This window comes from Chrysemys picta, chromosome 25 (assembly GCF_011386835.1).
Source record: "Chrysemys picta bellii isolate R12L10 chromosome 25, ASM1138683v2, whole genome shotgun sequence".
Classification (NCBI taxonomy): domain Eukaryota; kingdom Metazoa; phylum Chordata; order Testudines; family Emydidae; genus Chrysemys; species Chrysemys picta.
Window position 1 is genome coordinate 5,052,539 of NC_088815.1, and position 16,694 is coordinate 5,069,232.

Here is a 16,694-nt window from a genome sequence, read left to right on the forward strand (position 1 = left end):
ATGGACTGGCATGGGAGGCTGTGGGTGGGTCTGTGGGGAGGTTGCTGTGGGGGAGATGGGTTACAACGGGGATGCCAATCAAAGGCTGTGGGGATGGAGAGAAAGGGACGTGTCTGAGATGTTGAGGATGTGGCAGGGTCTGGACAGACCCTGGATGTGGGTGGCAAGGAAGAGGGAGCAGTCAGAAATCAACCCCACACTGTGCAACGACAGACCCTCCCTGGCCCTGAGGGTGTGTGCGCGGCTAGGGACCCCTGGCTCATCCTGGGTTTCTGGAGCAGCCCCAGGGCTCACCCTCAATTCCCAGACAAGTCTGCAAAGTTCCCCCCAAGGCTGCTGGGATCGCCGTGCTCTGCCATGCCAGCTGTCTGTTGCTCAGTGGGTTTCTTAACTTGTCGGCTTGATGATGGGCATCTCTAGCCCAGAACTCACCCTTCCATTTAGAGCCAGTCCCCATGATTTTCAGTGAAACTTTTTTCCATCAAAAATTGGGGTTTGGTTTTTTTGACCTAAAATGGATTTTTTTCCCCATCAAATCATTATTTTGGTGGAAACTTTCCATTTTGTCACTGAAAATTTTGGAGGGGGTAAAAATCTTTGGGTTTTGGTTAAAATGTTGTTTTTCACTTGGGTTTGCGGTAAAAATTCTCAGGCGAGAAAGGAACACTCAAATTGCAAATGGTTTTCATAAACGGGAAATAGTTGCAGGGTGTGGTTTTGGCTCCTCTGAAACGTCTCATGGGAAATTCTGAACCATCCCCCAAATGTCAACATTCCCCACAAAAATAATTGACATTTGCCAGCCAGCTGTCCCTCCAGTATTAGAAAGATCAGTACATTTGGGGCACTGCTCAGAGCCTTCGTCAGCCTGAAACAGCTGCCATGTAACCAAAGAGGAGAAAGCAGCTAAGAGGCATTTGGTCTTTCATGTTTCCTTGGTGCCAACCATTCATCCTTCAAAGCAGGTGGGCAAGTTCTATTACTGTTAATGCAGGGTAGTCAGACCCAACTGCTGGGCATGTGGCTGGACAAAAATAACCATTGGTAGCCTCCCAAACTCTGTCCAGTCCTGGTGAGATGGAAAACAATTTGCCATCTCTGCCAGTTGCTCAGGTTCATTAGATCATCACAATGTCATTGCCCCTCCTTTTCCTGGAATGCTTTGATTGGCAGTGAAACAGTTCACAAGGTTGATGTGGAGCATGTCACCATTAGGCTTCAGAGTGAATGTTCAGTGGGGCAGGTCACACCTCTCTGAGCTCGTGTTTCAGGCTGCCTGCAGCTTCAGGCAGATGTCCCAACATCTTTCAGGCTTGGTTCATATTTGGAAGGTTTTCTGCGCTACGGGCTGATGACATTTGTTGTTGTTGTTGTGTTTTTAATGAAAGCAAGATTCTAGAGCCTAACACAACAGTTCACAGAGCTATCATGAACTGGTCCAATCCTGACTCCTGCATCCAGAGAATGATAGAGTCCTTGACCAAGTGAGCCATTTGCCAATTCCTTTGGGTACAGTCCACAGTTCTGTGCAAGATGGTCCCTTTGCACTGGAAGGGTACCTGCTTTAGGAGAATTGATCACCATCAACATTTGTCCATTTCGGCAACAGGTGCCTTATTTATTTCTTATTTATTTTGCCATAAAAATTAACCAAATTCCACTATCCGAGTAGCAATGTGAATGTAATGTTGCTGCCTGTGATTTCACATTTTATTTGCAGAGAAATCTTGCCAGTTTTTCCACGGAATCGTTGCTTTTTTCTTCTTTCTCCCTCTGCACACAACGAAGCACGTGTCAATTTTTGGCTAACCAGGGGTCGATATAAATTGTTGTTGTTTTCCCCCTCCCCGTGCGTGAGGATTTCTTTTCGCACACCACCGGCTTCCAGCCACGAATCCATCAGGAGTGTAGGCCGCAGAGGAAGTGGAAGGAGACAGCTCAGTTAGGAAGTGCTGACACCCCCCTGTTGCAATGTCTGATAGCTCAGGGCTCTGCTAGCGCTGGGATCCGGTCACTACAGCATCATCTAGCTTTGTGGGCATGCGTATCCCTCCCTTAGTATTGCCAATGCCGAATGCTCAGCAATCATGAGACAGGTCTTTAAAAACCATGAGATTAAAAAAAATAATCTTTGGGCTGTTTTGATTTGTCTTCTGATTTTTGAGACATTAGGGGGTCCCATTTTCAAGCTTTTCTCCTTAACCACGAGGACTAAAAATGACTCAGAGCTGGGCACAAAGTATCACAAAAGACAGTGAGGCTTTCGCTGCCTGGGATTCACCCCGTGGTGGGTGGGGGCTCTGAGATCCCAGCTTGCATGCGGTGTGTTTGGGTGGGCTGTGTGTATGTGTGGCAGTGAGGGGGTGTTGGTGTGTGATGGGGTTTCGTGTGTGTCTCTGTCGGGGTTGTCTGTCAGCGATGGGGCGTTGAGCAAGGATTGCCATGTGCTTTCATTCATCAGAATGAATTGCATTGCAGTTCGCTCCCTCTCCCCCAGCAAGGGCGGACAAGGCTCTTCACTGAAAATGGACCCACCATCTGTATCTGAAGTGGTGTCAGCAGGAACAGAACTGACCCAGCACAGGCCGAGCGATACCACCGTCTCGCCTGAGGCTCAGAGTTTTGCAGCTGCCTGGTATATAGTTCCCCAGAGCATTAGTGCTGGGAAAGGAAGGCCGGTGATCGCTACCAGAACAGAACCAGAACTTCTGGTCGTCCCATTGTCCCGAGCATTGCCTGGTGCTTTTGAAATAAGAGTCATTTCCCTGGGGCCCAGCACCAGGAACCACTGGGGGATGGATTGAAATGGGGACGGGAAAGAGGCTCACTGTCCCTTTAAGAGCATAATTTTGGAGCTGGCCTACTGAGTTATTGATTGGCGCTATGGTAACGTATATTAGATTATGTATGGCTGGAAATGTGCTGTGGATTGGGAGGCTTGTCTGGGAAGCCGGCGCATTTCTTCTTGTAAGCCAGCTCCCTGCAGAGGTTTTGGGTTAGGAAGGGTTTGCGGCGTGTCAGTTATATGGTACCTTCGCCCTGGCACCTGGCGTGCGTGCACACGAGCGGGGGAGCATCGTGGGCAGAGAGGGATCACAGGACAGGCTGTAAGGAGCAGGGGGAGGAAACCCGTGCGCTGGGCTTGCCAATGAGCTGCTGATTAAAAGGAGGATGGGGCAGCACAGAGATTGGGCAGCTTTCGGGAAGCTCCCGGGATGGTAAACATGAGAAAGCTGTGAGGTTGCCCCATGTGCTCCAGAGGCTGTGGCCTGGGTGTGGGTGTCAGAAAACGTGGCGCCTATTCCCAGCCCTGCCACTGTCCTGCGGTGTGACCTTGTCTGGGTCACTTTGCCTCTGTTCCCTCCCTACTCAAGTCTGCTAAGACCAGACCTTCTTTGGGGCACAGACTGTCTCTCGCTATTTGTAAATACAGCGGCTAGTCAACAGAGGCCTTGAGATGCCACCATAATACATGAGCAATTCTGTCTGCCTTAGACTGCATCTCTCTTTCTCTCTCTCTCTCTCTCTTTTTTTTTTGGATGGGTGAGTAAAATATTTGTTGTTGTTTTTTATCACCATGGCAAAGAACAGGAAAGTCGGTTTTGTGCCTGGGTTGGTTAGTCAGTTTCACAAGGCTGATTTAAAAGGCTAAGGGATTTACTGTAGTGGCTCAGACACCCAAGGTGTAGCCTACCTCCTGCGGTGCTCTATGGCTTGAAACTTTTAAGGATGGTGAGACCCATCCCTCAGAAATGCTCCTGGCCTGGGTTTAGAGGATTTCCTTCCTGATCCCTATGAAGATCTCATGCCTTGAAGCATGTGAGTTGATTTCTCTCCTCTTATCCAGCTCATCTTAAATCAAGGGGCCCCATTCTCTGACTGGAGGATACAAATAGCTCCTATTGAGCAGAGATGCTATAGGGGTGTACTGGGACAAAGCTCTTCCTAAGGAAGAGTGGTCCACAAGTTAGGGTGCTGACCTCAAACTTTGGAGACTGGGGGACATGTCCCTTTGCCACAGTCTCCCTGTTTGACCCTGGGCAAGTTACTTAATTTCTCTGTGCCTCTTACAGAAGGGGATTACAGCTTTGCCTACCTCATAGGGATTTTGAGAGGATAAATTCCTTCAAGGTACTGAGATACTGTAGTTGGTTATGCCTTCTGCTTCTTAATACACGGGCTGGTCTCATGGTTGGAACAGAGACACAACCTTAATGACTGCATTTGGGAGGGGTCCCACTGATGCCAATGCAACAGACAGAAACAGCCCAAGCCCAGTAACGAAGCGGGTCAGGAATTTTGCAGTGAAACGTTCTCATGCAAAAATGCGGCTCCCATTGAAAGCAAAACTTTTTACGGGAAAGGGTCCGTTGAGGCAGCTTTCTCCACTTTAAGAATGTTCGAAAGAACGTTTTGAAATCACCAGAATGTCTCGTTTTGAAATTTTCCAAACAAAAGATTCCAATTCTCTGGATAGAAACAACTTTTTACTTTGAAATTTAAGCTAATTAGAGCAAAAAAAAAAATCTTATTTAAAATAAAAGAGGGTCAACATCAAAAGAAAACATTATGATTGACCTGAATTGATTCTTTTGTCAGCTTTTCGGTTCACCCACATTTTCAAGATTTTGACTTTTTGTCCTGAATTGGAACAATTTGTTCCCACTGAAATCTTGGAAATTTTCACAGAATAATGCCCCAGCAAATTCCAAACGCCCCATCAGCCTCTCGTGCACTGTGAATTGGCTGCCTGTGCCCCCGGCTCACTCTGCAAAGCAGGGCAGTGGCCCATTGACTCTGTTGCCCGTCTCTAAGGGTGTCTACCCTGCAGTTGGGAGGTGTGCTTGCAGCGTGTTTAGATCTACTTGAGCTAGCTTTGATCCAGCTGGCGCGAGTACCAATAGCAAAGAAGTCATAGAATCTCAGGGTTGGAAGGGACCTCAGGAGGTCATCTAGTCCAACCCCCTGCTCAAAGCAGGACCAATCCCCAGACAGATTTTTACCCCAGTTCCCTAAATGGCCCCCTCAAGGATTGAATTTACAACCCTGAGTTTAGCAGGCCAATGCTCAAACCACCGAGCTATCCCTCCCCCCGTGCCAGTAGAGGCTAACAGTCCGAGGAAGTACCTAGGTCCCGGCGCAGGCTGGGTGCACAGTTTATGTTGAAACCCCTGCTGCCACTGCTCCACTGCTATTGTTATTCCAGCGAGCTAGATCGAAGTTAGCTTAGGGCTGTCCACACTTACATGTCTGATAGCAGGGGAGATGGGCCTGAAGGAAATCTGCGATTGCACTTGTAGCGTTGGAGGAAAGAAGGGATGTGGGGAGGCCTTAATTACAGAGACCCCTGTAAACAGCCGGAGACCCCTGGGAGCAAGGACCTAGGGAGGAGGAAAGTAACACTAGTAAGTGGGGATGATTCGACTCCCTGACCTCCGTTGGCAGGGAGCTCTGTACTGCGCGAAGAAAGATTTCCATCTTCCTTTGCAGGGCGTTAATTTCTTAGCGTGATCTCTTATCACCATCTTACAGGGGAGGGGAAAATGGAGGGAGAGATCAATTTTTACAGTGGCGTTTACAGGCAGGTCCATCAGAAACACACACAGGCAGCACAAACACCCCAGGCAGGAATACACACACACACGCATGCACCCACAAACATCCTGGGGAGACCCACAAACACGCGCTATGCACACACGTGCCGGCACATATGCGTATACACACATGCCTGCAGACAATGAGGCATGTGCCTGCTTGCTGCACACGCAAGAACAGACATGTGCTCACGGATACATGACACACACACACACACACACACACACACACATACACACACACACACACACACACACACACATATATATATTTCAGGAGGCCTTTGCCACCAGGGCAAAGTTTACACAATCCCATCATCATGGGCGGTGGGGAGATGGCTGGAGGGGAGGGGGGGAACTGTCTAACGTCCTCTAACTGTTGGGATTAGCTGCAAAGCCTCAGCGCAAGCACTGGTCTCCGAGAAGGCAGTGGATTCACCCCATGCTAATTTCCTGCTAGAGGGTCCTTTCGAATAATGAGGGTTGAGCAGAAAACACCGCAAGCCCCCAAACCTGCTCTCCGCACCACCGGGCAGGGAGATAAACCCAGCATATTGATTTCCCTCGCCTGGGCCCTCCTTCCCTCACGCTCTTCGTCTGAATGCAGCCAGCCATCTGGGCAGCTCGGGGGACCAGCGGACCATGCTCCGAGCGCAGGCAGGATGTGGTGCTGGAGTAATTGGGCTTAGAAACTGAGTAGCTATGAAATCTCTTCAAGGGGGAGACAGTAAAAGGAAAGGAGATGGGCTGGGAAGGCATTGAAGGAAGGAGATGGAGAAGGGCTTAGCTAAAGGAAGGGGCATGCCAGTGTAACCCACTAAACCAGGGCTGGGCAATGGGAGCTGCGGGGGCGGCACTTGGGTTGGGGGCAGCGTAGGAACCAGGGAGCCATGCAGAGTGGGGCAAGACCCCAACCACACTCCCTGGCCGGAGCGCCGGAGTGGGGCAAGGCCCAGAGCCCGCTTCCTGGCGGGAGCTCGAGGGCCGGATTAAAACATCTGGAGGGCCGGACTAAACTGTGCGTGTGTGTGTCTGTGCGTTTTGCAGTCCCGGTTAGGCGCTTCGCTCAAGCCGTAGCAGCTCCTACGCTGAGAGACGGAGGTGTCTGGGTCAGTCCTCGGCATGTCAGCCAAGGTAGTGACCATCATACCAGCTCCACACCTGCCTTTCCAGCCAGCACTAGGCTCATATCACACCTGCTTCTGTTTCCCCTGCTTGGGCACATTACAAACCTGTTTAGCCTGCCCGGTGGGTGCGGGGGGACTAGAGATGTGGCTGCACGGTCTAGTGGAGAAGGCTGTGGGACTCCAGAGACCAGGGCTCTGGCACTGGCCGTGTGTGGTATCAGACAAGTCACTTGCCCACTGTTTGCCCTTCACCTACTGGGATTAGAAGCTCTCCAGGGCAGGGGCTGTTCTCTCACTGTGTGTCTGTGCAGCACCCAGGACTGGTCCTGGTCTTGGTTGGGCATTCAAGGTGCTGCGGTAATACGAATGAAACAGGGCCTGCTGCTCTACCTGGGCGTGTGTGTGTAGCAAGAAGACAAGATTGCCTTGGCCTGACTGGCCCGGCCTTTATCTGCATGTGTGTCAGACAGAGGGTGGGGATAGAGCCTGCGGCCCTTGGGAGCTGATCCGTTAGCCTGCGCACCCATCCTTATGGCAACCCATACTGTTGCCAGCACAGTACCAGCTTTTCAGGGCTGGCACCCCGATTCCCAGTGCCACAGTGTAGTTCTCCCTCTTCCTCTCCTCCCATTGCCCCTCCTCTTCCTCTGTTACTCTCCCTAAATATCACCAGGCAGAATGAGGCACTGCTGGTTGATGCCAATTTTTGCCACATTTGCGGGGGTGTGTGTGTGTTCTTAAATCCTCATTTCCTGGCATCCTGGGGTTACATGAACATCTCAGCTTGTGTTTAAAAAAATAATCCGCTCCTAGCTCTTGTGGTTGTGGGAAAAAGCTGGGAACCGTGAACCCCTAGAAGCCTCCCACCCAGAGGGCAAATCACTGAACTCCAAATGTATTGTTTGTAAAAATCCCGTGATTTTGAAGCCAATCTCGTGAGTTTGGGGGAGCCGGAACTGTGATGTTTTTAATGCTCGGATGCTGGCAATGCTAAACCCTCAGGACCCACGAAGGAGATCTGGTCGTGGGTAGTTTAATTCATTGTTTCTTGTGAACCACCAGTGTGGGTTAATACCCCCTCCCCCTGGGTGTCTAGACCCCCTTTGCCGGGCTCAGAAAGCTAACGAAGGCGGGCATGGGAGGCGGCGGTGTACAGCCACGAAAGGTCAAACGAAACTGCTTATCCAGCAGCTCTCAAGCCACCTTTCACGTTGCCCTCAAAGCAGCCTCAGCACTGTGCCTAAGCAGCGGCACTGCCTGGGAAGGGCTCCCGTGCAATCCCATGATGCTTCAGGCCATGCCCTCCATTTTGTTTTTAGAGCAAAGTTTTCGCTTGGCGTTTTCTCCTCTGCTGGGAGCTGTGGAGAGCCTGGGGGAGGAGGAAGAGGAGGGAGGGAAGGAGACTGGAGCGGGACAGGATATGGGGAGAGGATTGTTTTGGGGGGAGAGGGGCAGACTGAGGATTTGAAGTTCCCTCTCCCTGATCCCCTCGAGGGCACCGTTTCGCTCTTTCTCCCCAGAGCAAAGGCGCCCGGGGAAGGGCCTGGACCTTGACAACAATGGGGTGCTGCTTCTACCACTCAGTGCCCTGGCTCGCTCCTCTTTGAATGAGAGCCGAATCAATACCACGGCGAAGTGCAGAATGCTGCCAGCGCAGATGCACGGGGCGAAGGGAGGGGGAGAACGGAAGGGGGGGAAGCTGCTTGGCCGAGGGGGAGGAAAATCTCGGTCTTTGCATGGAACTCAGCACAGATAAGTGGCGAGGAAATTAGGGAGAAATCCCGGCTTTTTCCAACAGGCTGCTTTTTGTGTCTGGTGCGATTGCTCCCGGCTGGCGATTGTACCAGGAAACAAAGGCCTTTCAGTCCTGCAGCCGCCAGGTATTGAGGCGTTGCACTTGGAGGCAATTATCAGCAATTGGGCCACTGCTAAATGTGCGTCTTCTTTTTATTTTTTTTTAATGTCACATAAAAAGGTATCGATTGCTCAATGAGTGTTCTCGGAGCGCGCCCATGCGTGTGCGTGCGTGTCGGGGGAGAGGTGCATCGGCCAAGCTTGGCAGAGATGACATGGAGTCAAAGGAATGACATTTCTCCAACCCAGCGCTATCTTCGATGGTGACAAGATGCAGGTTGGCACCATCAGACTGGATCAGACCCAAGGTCCATCTACCCAGGTGTCATGTCTCCGACAGTGGCCGGCACCAGATGCTTTGGAGGAAGGCGTAAGAACCCTGCAGAATACTGGCTTGAGGCCTGAAGCAGGAGGTTCAATACCGCTTCCCAAATTTGTCATCACTAACTACGCTAAGTCTGGATATCCCTGATAGGTGCTGATTCCGTGGGTGCTCCGGGCTCAAGCACCCACAGAAAAAAAATAGGGGGTGCTCAGCACCCATAGGGCAGGATTAATCTTTCGTGGGCCCCGTTGCCCACCCTCAAGCCTGGCCCCCGCTTGGCCTCTTCCCCGCCGAGGCTCGTCCACTGCTCACATGTGGGGGAATGGGCGGAAAGGAGCACCCACTGGCAAAACCAAAAGTCAGCGTTTGTGCTGATAGCCCTGTCAACACGCAGTCCCTGTCGGACTCACGTTAAGCTCTAACTCATGAGACTGGCTTAAAAAAGTCTGAGATTTTAAAAATGAAAAATAAATCTCGTGTTATTTGTATTTGCCTTCTGAGTTTTGAGCCTTTGGGTCTTACTTGGGTCAAGCTCTCAAGCTTTTCTATGAGGTTGAAACTTACTTTCTTTTTCCGCCCCCCATTGAAACTTGAAATCCTGATGTGTTCACAGAATCATAGAAATGGAGGGCAGGAAGGAACCCTGCAAGGTCATCTAGTCCAGCCCCTTGTGCTGAGGCAGGACCTAGTCAACCTAGGCTATCCCTGGCAGGTGTTTGTCCATCCAACGACGGGGATTCCAGAATGTCCCTTGGAAGCCTATTCCAGTGCTAAACTCTCCTCACAGCATATGAATGACCATATTCACATGTTTCCAGGAGCTGGCGCTTTAAGAAACACACCAGATACTGGGAATTGGTGATGAGAATGTGGCATCATGTTTGAGACGTCTCCCAAGGTCGGAGCTGTTCAGATCTGGGTAGTTTGGGCCCATCCTGACTTGAGGCTGGATGACTCTGGGGATTGGTAATAAGAGTCAATGTGGCCCAAATTTTCTGATGGTATAAATGGGCAAAACACCATTGAGGCCAATGGAGCTGGTGCCAGTTTACGTAGAAGTTGGCCCAATGACTTTCCCTGGATAGATGGTTGGGATGTATTTATCTCCAGGTCACTGGTTGCCCAGTTTGTAGTGAATGAAGATGATCATCTGACATCCCGTAGACAGGGCAACTGAATGGAGACATTGGTTTTTAAGAGTATCAGTGATATTCAAATTCAAACATGTATCCCAAAGAGCACCGCCAATATTTGGGGTGATCAAAACAAAGGCACCTGATATGGGTTTCCATCAGCTGTGCCATGTGTAGTGACTGGTAATTGGCTACTTCTGCCTGCCCTGGTATATCATATTCTGCCTGCAGGTGAGAGTCGAGTAAGACAAGGTTCCCAATCAATCGTGGGCTGGGGTGTCTCAGGGCTGCTGAGATGATCCCCAAGGTAGGATTCGCACTCGGAGGCAGGGCCCATGGTTTGCTCAGCAGACCTGGTTGGGAATTTTTCTTTTTCCCTAGAGACAATTTTTGATGAAACCGAAATTTTATCCATTTTCCATGAGCATTTTCCTCAATATTTTGGGGGAGTTTTCATTGAAAAACTGCAAGGAGTCTGGTGGCACCTTAAAGACTAACAGATTGATTTGGGCATAAGCTTTCGTGAGTAAAAACCTCACTTCTTCGGATGCATAGAGACATGCATTGAAAAACTGAAAACTAATCCCCTCCCACCACTTTTGGCAACTGAAAAATGAACATTTATGCTTTAAAACTTTAACATTTCAGTCACCGAACCCTCTCCTCAGATTTGGGGGTTACTTTTTCTCAGCCTCCCCCCACTTTTGAGAAAAATGACCATTTCTTGTGAACATTTCCCTTTTGTCGTAAAAGCCGTTTTCTTCCCCCCCCAAACCCGCCATCTGGACGGCAAGTTTTTGCCCAGCGCTCTGAAGATGGAAAGCAACCAGGACTGAGCATTATTTCTGTGTTTGTTAGTGATCAGCAGCATCCAATGGTGTCAGAAGAGCATCACGCCGCTGGAGGGTTCCTTTCCCAGGTGAGATGAAAAACCGAGGGCCGGCTGGTTTGGGGTGATTAGAGGTCCCCTGGAATTCGTGGGAGGGGGTGTGTTGTATGAGAGTAGTTGTTATCCAATTGTATTATGCAATTGACTAGAAGGCCCAGAGCAGAGAGGGCTCCATTGTGCAAGGTGAGGATTGGTCCCTGCCCTGAGGAGCTTGCAGTCTCAATAGACAAAGGGTGGGAGAGGAAACAGGCCCAGAGAGGGCAAGTGATTTATCGATGTAAGCAGAGTCAGGATAAGCTCTACCCTGACATCTGGTGGTGAATTATGAGGAGGGTGGAAAAGAACTCCAGGGGCTGAGTTTGCATAGGCACACCCACCCGCCTAGCCTGGGACAACATCAACTGAAAGTGGTTACTTTGGCTGGTGTGGGATCCCCAGTTTCTCTGTTATTGGGGCAGGAAGAATAAAGTGTTGTTACCCTGATTCTGTGAATCAAGGCCAGTGGAACTGTTGTATGACAGAGGAACTCACCACTAACTAAGTAGCACTCACTAGACAAGGGGCATGGGTTACAAAACCCAGTGAATTGAGAGAGGTTGGGGATAGGTATGTGTACCTGATAGTATGGGCCCCTTTTGAAGGCCTGGAACACCAATTGCACTACCCCCTCTCTCCACTGTTGAATAGCAGAGCTAAGTTTGCTTCCATTAGGAGTCTAGCTAGAAGTTGCTGAACTGAATTCACTTTGGGCCAATGGTGCACCAGCACTGGGCTCCCCTATCACAAGCTGAAATCACTAAGACCTGAAATTGCTGAGCTGAGATCACTGAGTGCTTTGTTAACCAGTGGAGGAGCCTGAAGATATATTGCTAAGCAGCTGGCAGAGCCGAGCAGTTTGTGGGATGGTTGGAGTGGCCCATGGAACAGCGAGAGGAGCTGTGCAGAGTGGAGCTGAGCCATTTGCGGGGGCAGCTGGAGCGGTTCATGGGATGGCTGGTGGAGTGGAGCGGCTGGCAGAGCTGAGCAGTTTGTGGGACGGTTGGAGCAGCCCACAGAACGGGGAGCAGAGCGGAGCAGTTTGCGGGGACGGCTGGAGGAGCGGTGCGGCGCGGCGCGGCTGGTAGAGCGGAGCCATTTGTGGTAAAGGCTGCAGCAGAACTCCACGGAGAGGTGGGGCAGTCGGCCTCGGACCACATAAGGTGCCCCTTAACATCCTGTGTGCCCCCCTCCCCACTTCCGCCCAGACTGGGGTGGTAAAACTCTGCAGATAAACTTTTGAACTCTCAGGCGGCACTGACCAGGGACAGAGACTTTGGGGTTGTTGGACTTTGGGGTGATTGGACTTAAGACCCTGACGGGAAAAGGACACTGCCAAACTTACTTGGAGGTGGGTCTTTTGCTCATGGTTTGTGTTATGAATCCTGTTTGTGGTGTTTCCCCAACATAATGCCGCATTGTTTCCCTCCTTTATTAAAAGGCTTTTGCCATACTCAGACTCTGTGCTTGCGAGAGGGGAAGTATTGCCTCTTAGAGGCGCCCGGGGGGTAGTATGTAATTGTCCCAGGTCACTGGGTGGGGGCTCGAGCCAGTTTTGCATTGCGTTATTGAAACGGAACCCCTAGATACTGAACCCGGCCCTTGTTGCTGCCAACTCAGAGGGGCAAAAGGGTTACACCCACGTTACTCAGCAGGTCAGTTACCAAGCCAGGGACAGAACCCAGGTCTCCCGCTCCCCTTTCCACTGCCATATCCCTCCCCATAACATTAGCTCTGGGCCTTTCCCGGGAGTCCCAGGGTGCGTCTACTCTGCAGTCACTGTCACTCTTCTCTGGCCTGTTACTCACCTAACCTGGGCTGCTGACCCTTCTTTCATGGGCACAGCGTAGTGGAATGGGGGATTCTGGAGTACTTTGCAGCCCTTTGGCCTACCCATTCCTCCTCCCCTACCTAGTGGCTGGCAAACCTCAACACACACATGGGAGGGAACCATGCTAGCCAGGTGGGGCTGCTACCTGTAACCCAGCCTCTCCGGGGACCTGGCTGGCGTCTCAGCGGCGGTCGTGTATAGGTGCCATGCGCTGGAAGAAGGAGTCTGCTAAATGGTTTGGCTGGTGCTGTCCCTTGGCAAACACAACTAGTTTCCCCCTCATGGCCGTCATAGAGTTACTGGAAGGTGGCAGGGGTGTGTGTGTGTGTGTGTGTGGGTCATGGTGGGCCCCAAAAGTAGCTGTGGCTAGGTCCAACTGTGCCCACAGTAGTTGCAGGCCCAGCAACATGGAGGTCCAGGGTGAGCGGACCTGTTTTCAGACCTCAGAAGGAAAGAGAAGGCACCTGATCCCAGGAGACATCCCTCCACCAGCCTCCACGGGGTGAATCCCTGGACTACAGCCCCTGTGCTACAGACACAGCCAGGACTCTGGCTCATCCCCTGCCCTGTACCCAGACCCCCCTCAATTCCCCAGCACATGAAATATTAACCAAACGAGTTGGGCTTCCCTTTGTGCCTGTGTGTTTAAGTTTCCTGCTTTCGCTCCTGATTCTCGCTGGGTTATTGACTCAGGGGGCGCTGGGTGAGTCTCTTTGAACTCCAGACACTCACGCAAACGATTGATTTCTCGCCCTTCCATATTCAAATATTAAAAACATAATAATCTGAATTCCAATGACGGAGAGGAGAGTATATCCAGGGCATCAAAGAGCAGCTTGCACCAGGCTCTCAGCCGGCTCTTAGCCACTTCCTGGCTTTTCACTCCAGCGATGGACAAGGAATAATAAATAAAACACCATGGAAACAAAACAACCCAACCCCACCCAAACCCTAATCCACACGCACGTGTGTGCACACACACAGGCACACCCACGGGCACACGTGTGCACACAAACTCACAAGCATGCCCAGGCAGGCTCACACACACACAGACCTGGCCAAATGCACACACAAGCCCATGCAGCTGCACATGTGTACACACAAACACACACCTGTTCATGCAAAAAGGAAGTTCACACTCCTAAGAGGCTTGTCTTCGTATTACTACTACCACTACAAATAATAATAATAATTAACAATAATTAAGAAATATATTAATTAATCTTTCTCCAAGGTTCTCCCAGCCCTTTACCAATATCAGTCAAGCCCTCCCCCTGCCCCCCAAGCAGGTAAGTGCTTCAGCTGAAGGGGGCCAGGGAGTGCTACCTCCAGTTTGTCTTGGCTAAAAACCTCAGGCCTGCATTTTCCAGAGAGGCGTCTGATTCTGGGTGACTTGGTTGGTGGATGCCCGACTTGTGGCTCCGATTTGCAGGGATGCAGAGCCCCCGCAGTGCCAGCTGAAGCCCAGGGGTGTTGTGTGTGCACTCGGCAGCCCTGAAAGCCAGGCCCCAAGGTGCTCCCTTTAGAACTGTATGGCCTCAGGGCGGCGTTTCAATTTCTTGTTCATGGGTGTTAAGGCTGGAAGGGATGGTTGCTATCGTCTAGTCCAGTGGTTCTCAAACTGTGGGTCGGGACCTCATTTTAATGGGGTCTCCAGGGCTGGCTTAGACTTCCTGGGGCCAGGGACTGAAGCCAAAGCCCAAGCCCCACTGTCTGGGTCCGAAGCCTGAGGACTTCAGCCTTGGGCAGTGGGGCTGAGATTACAGGTCCCCTGCCTGGGGCTGAAGCTCCCCAACTTCCCGGGCATTGGGGCTTTGGCCTTCCCACCCGGGGTGGCAGGGCTCAGGTGGGTTCAGGCTTTGGTCCCCCTCCTGGGGTCGTGTAGTAATTTGTATTGTCAGAAGTGGGTTCCGGTACAGTGACGTTTGAGAACCCCTGATCTAGTCTGACCTCCTGGGTAGTGCAGGGCACAGCACCTCGCCCGCTGATTCCAGTAGTGGAAGGAATTATTCTTCCCTCCTATCCATGGGATGCTACGGGGCCCTATAACTTCTTGTAGTCAGGCGTGACTCACGCCTTCTTTCTCTGCTCCCCACCTTCTGATTCCTGGCTGCTTTGACCTTTCCTGGGGAGGGACAAACAGATTCAGAGGAAAGACAGGCTGCCCCTTGGATTCAATCTTAGAGCTGAAATGATGCTTTTAAGAGTATCAGAAAAGTTGGGCTGACTTTTGCTCTCCTAATTGGGGTGGATTCTCTCTGCCTGTAGCGGGGTGGTCACCCGCTCCTGCCTTCAAAGGCTTAAATCAGCCCTGGGCGAGGGGGCTGCTTCTAGGACAAGCACCAAGCCTCAGCTGATTGGGGAACCAGCCACAGCTGCGGCCACGCCCCAGTCAGGGCCCAGCTGGGCCAGGAGCATACAGAGTCTCTCTCTGGATGTGGAGAGGGATGGGCCTGGCTGCTAGGAGCTAAGCATGGTACCTAGACTGGAGCAGGGCTGGGGGAAGGCCAGAGGAGCTGGGGAGCTCTGGTCTAGAAACCCCCCAGGCTGCAGGCCTGGTTAAAGGCCAAAGAAAGGTACTGGGGTTGCAGAGGGCAGCCTAAGGTAGGCAGAGGCAGCAGGTTCAAACCCCCCTTGCTGGTGATGAGTGGCACTTACACTCCAGTCTGGCCCAGGGAACGGGGACTAGGTGATGGGCCCAGGGAACGGGGACTAGGTGATGACTGGCAGTGGCCATAGACGGAGGCAAGGTGGGGCTAGAGGTTGCGGGTTCCCTGGGGAGGGGAGACACAGATCTGTGGGGGTACTGACAGGGGGCAGCACCCTAGCCTGAAAGGGGCATCAGGGGCCAGGAGGGACTCGGGCCCAGCGACAAGCGGGACACCGGCCTGCAGAGGATGCTCTGGAGCTGGAAATGCTAATTCCCTGGACGACCAGCAGGAGGCGCCGCACTGGTGAGTCCCGCCCTGTGACACTGCCCTTCTGGAAGCAGATGGGCCAAGGGAGAGCATTCTTTGGGGGTTCATGGTCTGGCTGGAGAGCAAGGAGTACCCCAAGTTTGCAGTCCCTCAGGAGACCTGGAGAAAGATCAGAACTTCAAGTGCTTTTCCAGGCTGAACCTAGAGGTTCCACCCACCACTAGCCTTCATGGGAGTTTTCCAGGCCAGGAGGGCTGTGGGGGGGGGTGAGTGTGGGTGTGGTGTGTGTTTCATTTGCTGCTCCCCCACACAGAAAATTCTCATTCAACTCAAACTAAGGGCCCAATCCCGTTCCCATGGAATCCAATGGGAGTTTTGCTTCAGGCTCGGGTCCCACATTTTATTAGCAATACAAAATAGCAGGGTGTGTTAATTCCATGGCATGAATGAATGCGTATAAAGTGCCCTGAGATCCTGGGAGGCAAGTGCTAGACCAGGGGTCGGCAACCTTTCAGCAGTGGTGTGCCGAGTCTTCATTTATTCACTCTGATTTAAGGTTTCGCGTGCCAGTCAGACATTTTAATGTTTTTAGAAGGTCTCTTTCTATAAGTCTATAATATAGAACTATTGTTGTATGTAAAGTAAATAAGGTTTTTAAAATGTTTAAGAAGCTTCCTTTAAAATTAAATTAAAATGCAGAGCCCCCCGGACCGCTGGCCAGGACCCGGACAGTGTGAGTGCCCCTGAAAATCAGCTCGCGTGCCGCCTTTGGCACGTGTGCCATAGGTTGCCTACCCCTGTGCTAGGCACTGGGCTAAGTGATTAGTTAAAGTAATTCTCTTGAGTGTCCTAAGAGGGCGACTCAGCAGAGAGAGCGAGAGAGACTGCTCCCAATCAGGAGTCTAGTTTTTGCTTTAGAGGAGAAAAATAAATAAAGCTCTCACACATACACACACAGAAGTGCATAGACACAGAGCACCTAGATAC